At 35.9% G+C, this 15182-nt stretch overlaps 1 long non-coding RNA gene across 1 annotated transcript; it reads left to right on the top strand.

The window, feature by feature from the left end:
- Positions 1-1514: 1514 nt before the first annotated feature.
- Positions 1515-14182, top strand: LOC106669120. The gene is made up of 3 exons (XR_002910860.1): positions 1515-1657; positions 13535-13596; positions 14062-14182. It is a non-coding gene; the product is annotated as an uncharacterized LOC106669120 (long non-coding RNA).
- Positions 14183-15182: the final 1000 nt, after the last annotated feature.

The following is a 15182-nucleotide window of genomic DNA, read 5'->3' as shown; positions in this document are numbered from 1 at the left end:
ACTACAATTAATTTAAAAAATGTACAGCAATTTTCTAAATAACAATGACTAGATTATAACTGTAAATACAACTGAAGTTTGAGATGCCGCAGATTATACTCTTTATTGTCTTTATTCATGTGAAGAATTTCTTTTATAAGTCTTCTCCCATGGTCGTGTTCTTTATTCACAACATTCACGTAGTTGAATTTAACCCTATTTTTAAATTTATGGCGATGTTGGGAGAGCGCTTGTCTACATCCAAAAGCTCATTATTGTCTAAAACATTGTTGTATATATTTTTTTAATTTATTGTCTTCTATTTCGATGGATTAATTGTAGCTCATTGGCTTTATTTTATGACGCTAATAATGTAGTCATTACTGTTCAACTCTTGGTATCACTGTCATGTGCGAAACATTTTCGTTACCTAGCGTCAAAGTAAGATTTTATTTTTATGAATAATTTATCAATGTTTTTGTACTTTTTTTCTGTTGTTCGTAGACGGCCGACAGCTCGATAATGGAAGCAGTAGTTTTTCTTTCTACGTTTTCTTTCGTGGCCTTATCCCCGATCTAAATCTCCACAAATTTTCTATTTTGATTTCCTATATTTTTTAAGGGACTTTTCCTCCTTATCACCTATTCCCTGATTCTTTCTCTTTCTCTAACAATTTCTCCTCCCTCTCTCTGTTTCTGTCTCACTCTCACTCTGTCTATCAATTTATCTTTCTATCTCTATCTCTCTCTTTTTCTCTATCTGTATATCTATTTTCCTTTCTATCTATATATTTATCAGCTTATCTTTCTATTTATCTCTCTATCTACTATGTATTTATCTAACCATCTATCTAAATATCTTTCTCTGCATTTAAATATCTATCTCTCTCCCTCTCCTTCGTCTCCCTCTTTCCCTCTCACTTCCTCCCTCACCCTCACTTTCTCTCTCTCCCTCTCCCAATCCCTCTCCCTCTCCCTCACTCTCTCACTCCAAATCTTACACATTATATATCTACACTGATAGTTGTGTAACACTTAGATTCGCATTAATTCTAAAGACGAATCTAAGGATTAGATCAAAATTTTTGTAAACTTTCCCTCACTATCTTCTAGCTGAGATTTCAATACTCAGGTCAAGGAGAGGACTTCGCCTTAAGATCTGATGCATTCATGTCTTCCATACGGATTGGTGAAAACTGAAGGGAACTAGTGGGTGGAAAGGTTTGGACTATAATCTTGCTACAAATCTGAGGATTTCAAACTCTCTGAAAAGGTCCGACGGCGTCCGTACCATTACAAAGGATTTCGGAACGACTTTCTCAGAAAGCCCCTACCCTAGAATGTCCTTATTTCCTGATACCCCGATAATAGGGTATAAACCCTGTAGTGCTATGTGAAAGACGATTTCCTCCCTGAATACTTAACCCTATCAACGAATCTTTTTTTAATTATTATTGTTATTATTTTTCTGTAAGTTATATAGATCTGTCAAATAATTTATAAATATTAGTTATGTGTTTTTTTCTTTGCAGGGTCGATACGCGAGAGCGTGATTGGAAAGAAGCGGAACGTTGGTCGGACGAGAGCCGTTTCTCGAATCGGGCCTACTTCATGCCCGAAAAACATCCTGCAGAACTCGGCGTCGACCACGTCAGAAAGAACGACACCGGAGTCTACAGGTAATATAATAAACATTATAAAATCTCCTAGGTGACATAAACTAAGTTTAAACGTACATTTTTTCATTTTACGATAGTATTTTCTTTGAATATAACATAAGTACAATTGTTGATTTATACAACTGTAGAAATAAATTAAAACAAAAACTGGTAATTTAAACAAACTAAACAATCTGGCACTAGAATGCGAAGAATCATCCAGTGATGACTCTTCTAGGTGTCTCATCGTCCCACAAGTCACGAGGACATTGCTGCTTTGTCTCCTGGGAGGATTATTGAAATTAGTATGTTAAGGTTAGGACTAAGGAATTGCGGTGCAATGAAAGGGAATTATGGAATTAACTGCCAATAGTTTACCTGGATTTAATGACATTTTTCACAAAAGGAATGGCTTAAGGCTATTTTGAGTTATATAATTTGATACATAGAAGGGGTTTTTTACTATTTTTTGGACGATTTTGGATTAGGAAATCTTATACGATGTTAGAATGTTTGGTCGAACCCCACATTTCAATGCCGTACGCCCAAATGCGCTTTAATATCGGTCGTTTGTTATGAAACGTCAGCTTTGTTGTTTATTTAGCAATCCTGAGGGTGTTGTGTAACGTATAGTCACTTCTTGATTTTTTAATCTTGCAGGTGGTTTCCAAGTTAGTCTTATGTCTACGTACATCCTAAGGTATCGGACTTGTTAATATAGAAAGGCCTATGTGATGTATGTATAGTGGTGGCATTATCCCTCGACGGAGAATAAAAGTTAAAGGTGAGGTAATGATTTGTTCTTCTTCGTTTATGGAGCTTTTGAAACAACTTTATAATAGAAAACTTTCATTGTAAGGAAAAATGAGTTCTTAGGACTGTATTATAAAGCATTATAAAGGTACGTTAAGAAGAGGATTACATTTTTGGGAGAAAGAATTTAATAAGGTCGTATTGAGGAGGTATCTTTTCGGGAAGGATTTTGATAATATACATACCTTTAATGTATGAAAAGCTTTTGTGGGGATAAACGTACAGTCAAAGGAAAAGTCATTACTCTATCAAAATCAAGTGAGGTAATAAGTTTCAAAACGTTGTAGAAACAATAATTATAAAACCATAAACTACCATGAAAACTGTACGCGAAGCTTGGAATAATTAACAAGGTATTTATCGATAGTGCCTAATATTTTGTCACATACAATTTTTATATGACAGATGCGAAAATTTATTGTCAATCATAATCAAATAAATAATTATAAATGTGTTTTTTAGAAGAATTTTCATAATAACATTTTTTCAAACATTTTGATCATACCTTTAAATGAAATTGTTTTTACGTTACGAGAAATGTTAAATTTGCATACCCGAGCGAAAGGGATAATATTTACAATTGACAGGAAACTACCGCTAAACTCGGAATTGGTGGAATGTTTGCCCTTGTTATGCAAAATGGAAGTCTGAACAATATCCTTGCCCCAATTTCCCGTTATCCTCCGAGTTTCTATGTATCGTTTTTCAACTTGTACCGGCTTCGCTTCGTGTCTAGCACCGACCGCAAAGGCCCCAGCCCGACCGCAGAAGGTGAAGAACATGCTAACTAGAAACAATATCAACATGAACCAAAGCGTTGAAGAAAATTCACGTAAGACAACACGGGAAATTGCGGAAGGCTTAGTGTTGTCGTTACCGTTGTTGCTCAAAGAAATCGACTCTTTGAAATTTGCACGTCTCGCAAATTAATAGAAATGATAGATAAATGATGAGTGAGTGTGTTGTTCAATCCTTTTTGAAAGATATTTCCTACTCCCAGTTAATTGTTTTATATGGTCCGGATTTCAAGCGTATAACTCATCATCAGATTGAAGGAATGTACAACCACCTCTCTTGAGATGAATTAACTTAATTATCTTACAATTCACGTCGAGAGACGTGATTGTAAATTCCTTCAACTTGATGATGAGCTATAAGCTTGAAATCCGGATCGGTAAAAACAATTAACTGTGAGAAGGAAATATCTTTCTAAAAATATTTTGCACTTGTCTTCTTGTTGCGCCGCCAAAATGATCCATTTCTCCATCGAATCATCACGCGCAATGAGAAATGGATTCCGTATGATTACAGGAGGCCTACAGGTAAAGGGGTTGAAGAAGGATGAAGCGCTAAAACACTTCGCGAAAACATGTCTGCAACCAAAAAATGTTATGGTGACTGTTTGGTGGCGTACTGCCGGGGTTGTTCAATATAATTTCTTGAATTTTGGTGAAACTATCATCTCATAACCACATTCAAAATGGAGACAACAAATTCATGAAGTAAATTTTATTTTTTAATATTTACGTTCCATCCACGTATCCTATGCAATAAGGATGTACATTACTGAATTCACGAACCAGTTATCCCTCCTTCTTATCTGGCCACTTCTGAAATTTTTCCTTGTCTAAACGATTTATGTGATTTAATTTGGCTATTTTCTCAAATTTCTCGCATTCCATCTTACAATTTTCCATACAAATGAAAAATTGGATTTTCAATCATGATTGAAACTTGATTAGGCTTATCGTTCGACTGCCTTTTGGCATTCTGAAAAAAGAAAAAACTGTTCCTTCAAAACGGAATACAAAAGCTTTACCAACAATAACAGATCATTACAACCTTTGTCAACATTTTTCAATTGTACTAGTAGCCAAGTGCGGCATTAAGGGAAAGAACTGACTTAACATCCAAATAAGAAAAGTCGCGTTCGTAATCTTACTAAATATTTTCGACTCTGCTTAACAAGCTAATATATAAACGAAACAGTACATAATAAATATTTATTACATCTTAGATCAATTTTGTCAGCACTTAGTAATAATATTCAACTTAATTAAAAACTCAGGACAAAATACGAAATAATTACAATTATACGCTTCGATTTTAATGATTACATACTATATTATTGATAGTTGCAATGCAAAAAATATTATTGTCAGGTTTAAAGCAATCTTCCTTGCCGATCTTCGGTCTTCGGGATATTAAAAAGGACCTCTTTCCCCCGCAATATATCCATGTTCACTCATGCCAGAAATTAAGCCATAACCCGAGGCTTAGATCACAATAGCTTTACGTGAGGGATCAAATCTTTTATGTTTACTAAAATAATTTCCTGAATCCCACTCTCGCCCGTAGAAGGAGGGCAATATAGTTTGATCTCCAGTAAAGTCTCGTTTCCTTTTCATCCGCCTTTGCGGTGAAGTCTTGAGTGTTGTTTCAATAACTGTGGTGAATAAATTGTGGTGTCGTCCTCAAAATAATTTTTTGTGTTTTTTAACTTTAATTCAAGAAAAAACTGCTTTGGGAAATGAAATGGAAGATGAACGTGTTAATATCAGGTTGAATAATTATGAGAATATATGAGTGAATATTTATTGGTACGTTAATTATGGTGTATATCATGTTCAGCTGCTCATTAGTGAACATGATGTGTCTTGCTGACGAATCCACTCGGTTATAATAATAATAGTAATAATAATAATAATAATAATAATAATAATAATAATAATAATATTAAAATGGGAATTTTGTATGCATTTGGCCTTCCGAGTTAAGAATTTTAAAAAGAAAAATTAAAGCTTGGATGGCAATAGGATAAATAAGATTACGAGTGAATGTTTGGAGTCAGAGCTTTATAGCACTCAGAAGAGATATAGCTAACCTAAGATAGAAGGTTTGGATGTTAGGGCGTGAAATGACCTTAGCCGTTAAAACGCCCTTAAAAATTAATAATAATNGAGAGAGAGAGAGAGAGAGAGAGAGAGAGAGAGAGAGAGAGAGAGAGAGAGAGGGAGGGAGAGAGAGTTTGTGTGTGTGTGTGTGTGTGTGATACAATAATAATATGTTATGTGACTTAAGTTAGAATTTGAATCAGAACATCCTTAGTCAACACAATCAGAACTGAAGACATTTCTATCAATATGGATATATTACTTGTCACACATACAGACCGTAGTGCCATACTTTCAACAACCCAGATCCGGTATTAGCTTCAAGAAACCTCCAGGATCACCGGAGTATCAGAATCAACGGAAACATATACGTACCAGCAAATAACTTGCACTCTCGACAGTATCACCTCTTATCCAAATGTATTCCGTTGCTCTCCCAGAAGTCAGTATCATTCGCTGTTTAGGAATTAACTTGAAACCCCAAACTGAGGTCAAAAAAATAACACTGAAAAAACGTAATAAACTACATAAAGCACTACGTGACAACAGACGAAAAACGAATCCGGCAGTACACTTTCCTGCTCTGACCAATCTGGACGTACGGATTTAAAATGTGGGACACAACCAAGCTTTTCAGCTTCCAAATCACCCTATCAAGTCCAAAATTATTCGAACCGTTACCTGCCCAAGCACCCTACTTTATATATCCTTAGTATCCAACAACACCTCGAAAGCTAGTCGAAGGCGTTATCAAACCCTTCTCCTTTACTAAATAAGCATTCCTGTTCCCTAGGCTGGCCTGGACAATAAAGATAGTACAATAATAACCAGACTTAGGTCGGACAATGGTATACTTGGGGTGTACCTGCATAAAATAAAACAGCGCCGGAGTAATTTATGTAAAACATGCAACACCATTGAGAATTCGGAACACGTTGTGATGGTTTGTTCTAGATATGGGGAGGAAAAAAATGTTCTCGGCAGAATGAAGGATATTGTTACACTCTATAAAACATTGCTCCTCTTGAACGACGCAGAAATATATAAATGCGTAACAGATTTTGTTTAGCGCAGCGGGATAATGGTCTAGAATAGAAAAGGATTTCTGAGAGCGTAAAGTGGGGTCGTATAGGAACGGTCAGGTCGGTTGCTGCTGGCTAGGTGGTTGTTGGAAATCAGGCTTCCTTAGGATGATTACTGAAGATTTTGACTCTTCAATGATTGTTAGTTACGGTATGTCAACGACACATAAATAAACAAATGATAGTAAACTATTTATTAAAGTTTTCAAGGTCTAGTACATTCGAAAAAATTTACATTTCCAATTTATACGCTTTACATTTTATTTATAAAACCTATCGTAACACACTGATTGAGATTAAGAAATTAAGGTTGTTCAAGTACAACGTTAATTACAGTGATAAAATTCTTGAGCATTACCGATTAGAAGAGAGTGATTAATGGATTACTTGTATGATTGATCAGGTGAAAAATCGAATGAATAGACGGAAAAGAATTCCAATGAACGATCAATGAGATCCTGATTGATAGATTGTTTGGCTTGATCTTTGAAAAATGACTGATGACAGGGAACGACATCTTTTAAAGAATTACTTTCGATTGAGCTACATGAGGACACTCTTACTAAATAATGGTGTTCCGTGATGAAATCGAATTAAATTTTTTTGTACATATCGTTTGTACATAAAACACCGTTGACTGTTAATCTTGGCATGCCAGATGGGCTGGCAGCAAAACGGTGGTCGTCAGTATTGCGTTCAATACCAGCCGTATCAGAACCCAGCAATCTAAACTATGATAATATTTATAACAATCGTAAAACATGCATAGCTTATTTACATTTAATTAAAACGCTTGCAATAAATAAACTTTGAACCATTCCTAACTCGTTGAAAACAATTTATTTTCTTTGTTATTTAGCATCAAATGAAAGGAGGAAACGATTTATTAAAGACAACATGATTTACGCAATTTTCAGTAAACAAGTATTACAAAACAGTCTAAAATAATAATTTATTAAAATAATAATTTCATAATTGAAATTTGTCAACTCGGATAGAGTATTTATCATTAACTATTATGTCACAAGAAATATCAAATCTAAACTTTTATTTGTGCGGTAAAAATGTAAGATCCAATTACTTGATAAAAAGTACGCCGAACAAAAGCAAAACATGCGGTTTTTTAAAGGAATAAGAGACAGGCACAATGATTGAGAAAAGAAAATAAGATCAATTCTAATATAGATTCGAGTGAGTGAGTGATAAGGCGAGAGGTTAAAGAAATTAAAAAAATCTGAGATAGGTAGACAGTGAGATTAAGCGAAAGAGAGAGAATAGTACAAAGAAAAAGAAAGGGAGGGAACGAAAGGGATATGTGGTGAGTGGATGAGGAAAAGAGAAGGGAAGGAAGATAAAATGTGAGAGAATGACAGGTGGAAAAAAAAGAAATTTGGAGCGATATGAGAAGAATAGATAGAGTTAGGATGAAATTTAAGATAGATTACATTAAAGTGAGAAAAAAGGCAGGGAGTTTAAGGGAAGAGAGAATAAAGCAAAGAAGGGAGTATGACAAAAGAGAAGTTGAAAAACAATGATTGAGATATTGAATCTCTCTGCCGATTGATATGTAGAAAGATGTAAAAAGAAGTAGAGTTAAAGATGAATGATTAAAGAAAGGAGAAAGAGAGAGAGAAACTGGCATAGATAGTTAGATAGATGGCTATATTGGTAGATAGATATGTAGGTAGATAGCTAGAGAGGGATATAGAAGAGGCGAAGGAGAGAGTGAGAGAAAATGATTGAATGAATATCGTTTTATGTAATTAATTTAAAATTAATTTAATCTTACAAATTTTGGTCGTGAACCACCTCTCTTAAAATTAACGACAAAGAGAGAGGGAGAGAGTATGTGTGAGAGAGAGAAAGGGACAGAAAGACAGTCAGGGAAAAAAGAAATAAAGCGAAAACTGAAATATATATATATCGATAGATATACAGAAAAAACGAGTAAATGAAGAAAGTTTAACCGTAATTGTACATGGAAATGAAAAGATAGAGAAAGGTAAGTATAAAGAAAACGTCTGCATACAATACGATTAAGATGATTGTGTAAAAATTTAAATAATACAAAAAAAATAATAAAAATTAAAAATAGATAGGATGAAAAGAGAATGAATAAGACGAATTATACGCATGCAAAAGACTGAAAACGAAATACGGTGGTCAAATCAGCATAGGAATGCACAATACAAATGCGAAAGAGAGAATACCAATACCATTAGAAATAGATACAAAACAAGAACTAAGTAAATAGTACGTATGAAAAAAGAATAAAAAAAATGTAAGCTTAAAAATGGAGGAAATAATAAACGATGATACGTAAGGAAGGAAGGCGATGAAGATAAATTGAGAGGGAATATATGTATCAAAAAAGGAGATGGAATGGGAATGAAATTGTAACAGTAAATACACACATTTGGGTTTAAAATGACCTTTCATATCTTTATTTATATTTCATGCTTTTTTTCAAAACGTGAACTACATATACTATACACAATGAAAACCGAACATTAAAAAATCACGTTAATTGCGTAAGGAAAATGAATTTTTACAATGTCCATTATCTTCTATCAAAAATTCACGCCGATACAAGTTTGTTTGCCACTGTATTCAACGTGACACGCTTTCGTGGTGTTTCCGTCAGTTGTAAAATGTTAGGAGGTTTAACAGCCTTGCATTGAAACGTATTGAAAGGCAAGTATTGGACGGGAACGTAGTGAAGTTAGGTGTTGGCACATTGTCCAGTAAACTTTGCGGGCGTGAAGTAGTTGGTATGCCAACTTGGCTAACAAACCTCGAAACCTGCGAATTCCCCTAATTTATTCAGACTCCGACCAAGTTTTCATTTGACATTTATAGAGCTTTAGGGGCGGAGGTGAGCGAATTGCGGGCTCAATGGGCGACACCCCGTAACAAACGGCTATTGGCAATAATTACAAACTCTTACTCGTTCCTCGTAAAACCCAGGGATTAAGTGTACACTCAGTTTTAACACGAGGCCGATAAAATAATTTATTGCCACTTCCGCGCTTTTAATTCTCTACTAACCCTCCTGGCTTCTTTGTACCTGTTCTAACGAGGTGAAATTAATTCAGAAAGCCTCCTAACATGGACTAAAACCCGTTTAACTTAAATTTAATATGCCTTACATAGGCGTCACCACGTAAGAGTATATAATCCCCGCAAGATTCATAGTAAATGAAGGAAAATTAGTTTTGTTTCAAACCGAACTTTATAAGGTCTAGGTTGATTACTCTTTAAAAAATGTAACTATCATTTTAATTGAACTCATACCGCTTATAGTTCCCCATTAATTAAAAAAAAATCAATTTAATATGTTCCATGTGTGCTATTAAAAAGCATAAAAAGCAAATAAATTAAAAGGTAGACTAATATCCAGTTTTTCCAATGATTTAATATCCAATTCTACTAAACAAGGTAGATAGAGTGATAACTTATTTTATTGATTTAAAAATATCAAATTATTAGAAAAATAGTACGTTGAATTACAAATTATAATTTACAAGATAATGATTAGGCCTCTCTTGGCGTACGGTTGTGAAGTTTGAGGTTCAGCCAAGGATCCCAATTCCCAACGTCTTTAATCAATCCGATCTAAAATTCTATGTCAAATTATAAATGCACCTTTTTAAGTTTGTACATGAACTCAAAACCCACTATAAAAAACTCCACCAATAAGTGAACACACACACACACACGCACGCACACACACACACACACACACACACACACACACACACACACACACACACACACACACACACATAAAAAATACACACAATAATTTATTAATACGACAGTTATCTTTTACCTGAAAATCTTTGAGACGATTGAAGCGAAAGTGGCCACAAGACCTTCTCACTGAGTAAAGATTGTAAAGTTTTAGTATGAAGGATTGTTTTCAATGGGAGGTTTCTACTTCAGGAGACTCAAATTAATTTGTATAAATTCAACATATGTGAACATATTTACTTAATACAATATTTGTAGTTGTAAATATCAAATAAATTTTAAAAAAATGTATTACAAATAGCACTTGGAAAAATCGTCTGCGATGTTAATGTTTTCAATTTTCACACAATTGACACAATGCCTTTACAAACTTTCTTTTTCAGTGATAGTGAACAGACATCAGTCGTTTACATAATTCGGTATTTGATGTTGTATAAACATATAGTAAAATTTTAATTTTATACGTCATATCAGTAGCAATTTATTTAAGTAACTAGTTGAATTCATCGATTAACTTCCTCTAATAGATTAACGAAATTGCACTTTATACATTCTGACATCTTTTTTCTTTCAATCTAACAACCTTATTTTGCCATACCAAAACTTGACTTTTTAATGGCGCCGCCTACGTTGAAGAAATTATATTCATTAAATCTAGTTTTTAAATAAATCATGGCCTTTATCTAGAAGTTAAGTTTCGAACGTATTTTATAATAATTACAAACAAACAAGACGGGCCACCCCTTGACGGGAAACAAGTGTAGCCATGTACTCGTGTCGTCCTCGGGTCGGCATGGGGCGGCGGGTGCTTTATCAGAGGCACACGTGCGTTAGTGTACCAGGTCCTGTTTGCATAGACGGGCGAGGGTGCATAACCTTCTGTACTACGGGGTAATTGAAATGTCTCAAGGTTCAGCCCTTCTTACGCTGGGAATGGACTCCTAGTTGGCTATGGTGAGACCCCTGGCGGGTATCTGAAGAGGAGACTGTCTTCTTTCGCACGAAACTTGCGTATGACCATCGTTATTCACCCGGCCTCACGGGTACGAAGGATCGGACAATCGAAGCGTATAGCGTTGAGGACGCTCAGACTACGCTGACTGAGTCCCCCGAATGCGTGAGAAGTGGCGGATGGAAATTGGTAGTGAATCGGTTGAGCCTATTTGAGTGCGCTGTGCACGCATGTATACGTAATGTGCTCGATTGACGACTTTTATCGTACGCAGTCTCCTCTAGGGGGTGGATAGCAATTCCATTTTAAACGAAACCGCGGCCGGAGCGGATCCGGAAGTTTCTACGCTGGGGGAGCCTCAATATTCTGAGAAATAGAGTGGCCTTCTCTATCTAGGGAGTGCGCGGGAAACCAGGCTGATGTATTTCGGCCTAGGTAACCCTTTGCGCGCGGCATACGGTTCGATGCTTAATGCGGATCCGACCACTCGGAATGGGCAAGCGGGGAGCGAGGTTGTCTTGTCCCCTCGGGGCTGAGCTGCCTCTACACCAATGCTGCGGCAGTAACACATTTCGGTCGTATGCGGAGGTGCGTCATCTCTCATCTTGAGAATCAAAACTATCAAATAAGGTCGGAAGGCTAGGTGCGGACGTTAAAGATTGTCCGTCCGAGTTTGTATGGACACCGCCCAACGCCTCTCTGAGTCCTTCCGGTCCTACTAGTACGGGGGATGATCTTGCGGTACTAACCAGAAACAGTACACCGCTACACCTATACCGAGCTGCATCCCTAGGACTCAGATCGCCGGTTTTCGCCTGATTATACCGACAGATCTAGAACCGGCGAGGGTGTGGCTAGCACCGTGTAGAGACCGCGGCAATGCAGCATATCTGTAGGGATGGTGGTGGTACTGTCTGCCATTTGGCACGTACTCGGGCTGATTCGAGGAGGCCCTATCTATCTCGTCTGTTCCGACGCCCAGAGCTCGGTTTCGGCTTTTCGTGAAAGATTCCCGGTAAACACTTTCCCGTGCTGTTATTGAAGAAATATGCTGAGTTGGAGCGCCTCGGAAAAACAATAGTAGTTGTCTGAATAGCCGGACACTTGGGCGACGTCTTGCTCTCTAGTCAGTACCATCAGCGATACGGCTCGAAACGGAAGTCGTTCCCTATCTGTAAATATTGTAAATTATATGTATAGCTCTACTGTGTGTTAAGCAATGAGAGGGGCGATGGGTAGGGACTTCAAAAATGTTTATCATTTCCACCTAGCAGTAGCTAATAAATTCATATGGACCCTGGAATGCTCATAATACATACCCTGGAAAAATCTAATGCTTCAATGCCCATTTCATGAAAAGAAATTATGCACCCCTGCATCAGAACTAGCCAATCCTTAATCCTACGAAAAATCGTTGGTGCTCCATTATACGAGCGTAACTACCATAAAGCCTTTATTTTCTTTCGTACAAAATGAAGTCCGTTACCGTAAACTTGACAAAACCCTTCCAAACATCGTAAATCATCACACTAAAAACTCGCACCCGGCGAATTTACTCGAATCTCATCGCCGACTGAAGAGACCATGGCCGCGATGTCATGCGCAATGACAGTGAAAGAAATTACAAAAATTATAATTAATCAGACTGCAGCATCGCTGGAGCACTGACAATGGGTATTTTCTCTACTCTTGTTTTTAATTTTGTAAATATTTCCTTTACAAGTTGCACATTACCGAATTGAAGGTTGTTATAATACAATTAATTAAGGTTTTTAGTTGAGATAAAAAAGTCAATGGCACGAGAGGGATTCGAACCCACGATCTTCGGCTAGATACGCCGCTGCTCTACCACTTGAGCTATCGAGACCTCAATCCACTCGGACACTAACTTCCCCTCTCAACCCCACCATTTGAATTTTCCCTCCTTTTTGCCATTTTTCAAGGTAGTTATTATGTACTGCAATAAATTGAAAAAATCTTTTTGGAATACACGCATTTGTGTTAGCTTATTTTCCTTACCTATTTTTTGTGTAAACAGTGTAGGCATGATTATCGAAAATATAAACCTCACTCCTCGAAAAAATCTTGCTTTGATGGAAAAGATCATGGGCTTACTTGTTTTCAAATTAGAAAACTTAAAAAATCTAGGCTTATTTTAAACTAGGGTTTGTTTACTTTTTTATTTACGTAAATATTATGTTTATTTTATTTGAGTTTAGTTTTTTAACAACAACCTTGGTCCTAAGTTGTTTCATGTGACATCGAAAACAAATAAATATTATTTACTTAATTGTTATTGTACTTTAGTTGTCATTGTGGATAACCCCAAAATAAATAATGACATATTTCAATTAATTGCATTCTAATTATAATAATTATGTTTAATACTTTAATTCTGTTATAGGTGTCGCGTGGACTTCAAAATTGCGCAGACACGAAATTCCAAAGTCAACCTGACAGTTATAGGTAAGTTCGTAAGTTAAAGTCTAAGACTGCAAACTTTCTGTCAAATTAATGGCACTGGGGCACTCCACTCCGGTTCCATTAAATGAGTAAAAATTAAAAATTTACAATGAAAGTGGTTTCTTGTCGTAATAGCATTTTTTTCTTAGATTGAACATAACGTAAATAAATGGCGACAGGTTATTCCTCAAAATAGTTTAATGTATAATGCATAATTTTGTTACCAAAATTTTCAAAAACTATTAGAACACTTGTTTTCCTAATAACTACTAAATTATAAAATGATACAAATCCAGATTTCCGGCCAATAAAACAAAAACAGTTGTCAAAAACCGAGGAAAAATTGGACGCTGTCCTTCCAAAAATTGAAAAATATTGAACCCCCTTACTATTATTTAAATATTCTATTTGGAGACATCCTCGATTGATTTCAATTTAAAAACGTTTCATAAAAAAATGTACTTTCAGAATATGCAACAAAAATAGAGAGATTTGAATGAAAACGAACATTTGATTATGGTACACTGAACATCTAGGGTAAAAAATTTATTTTTCGGCTGCAGAACAAATGGATACTAATAATGATGAAGGTGGGTTGAGTATGTTGTTTCACTTTTCGTAAATGATGGCTTTTCTTACAGATTTAAATATGTGATTTTAATTTCAGTCTGTCAAGAGAACAATCATCACAAAAAGCAAATAGATAATTTCTAAACACTAGAAGAGATCATAATTTAACCTTGTTTTAACCTTACCGCCTGCATATACATCGATTACATTTTGGTGTCATGAAGAAATCGACTATAATTTTGACTTTGGAAGTTATCTATGCTTTAATACTTGATAAACTGTAAGTCAAATAAAATCGAAAATTTTTGCAGCATTGGCTTTATAACTCGAAACTAATACTTACTTAACAAAAGTTGAATAATTATATGACAATTCCATTTAACCGAAATTTGTCCATTTTCCCTATATGAGGAACCCATTTATGAGGTGAAATTCGACCGAGTGTCGGGCTTCCTTCGTGCTCAAACATTTGTAAAAATAATTTTAAAACTCATCCCCCAATCTAGGGTCTGTCGGGAATATATACAAGGTGGTAAAAGCCAGGCGTGACCAACCCAGGACCCAAACCGGATTCCTGATAATCAGAAGATCAGTCCTGGGGCGGCTATCTATCAGGGGACGGGCCATTGTTCTAGCCATGGGCCGGACCGTTCAATAACCCGGGCCCCCATTACCTTACATCAAACCATTATCAGGCCGGCTCGATCCCCTCAATAAGAAAATGGAAACCACTTATCTCGTGTTATAACCTATCTGTTTGCCCCGGCCGGCTCCAATGAATACAAATCAACTTGCCTGCCTCATTTTTCCGGGTGACTGTCAATTCCGGGATTTTTTTAATATTAGTCGGCTGAGAATATATCAAACAACTCTTTATAATCCTTTTACAACAGTTTTGCAAGCACAGCAATAACAAACTATTCACCAAGACTTTTCTTCCAGTCTAGAATATCTCTTGTCATAAAGTATACTAATAAAATTCTCTATAAAAGAAAATTGGTGATAAAAAGTCTTTAGGA

The sequence above is a fragment of the Cimex lectularius genome, unplaced genomic scaffold (assembly GCF_000648675.2).
Source record: "Cimex lectularius strain Harlan isolate CLEC.00 unplaced genomic scaffold, Clec_2.1 scaffold459, whole genome shotgun sequence".
In the NCBI taxonomy this organism is placed as follows: Eukaryota; Metazoa; Arthropoda; class Insecta; order Hemiptera; family Cimicidae; genus Cimex; species Cimex lectularius.
This window is presented reverse-complemented; position numbering and strand designations above follow the sequence as displayed.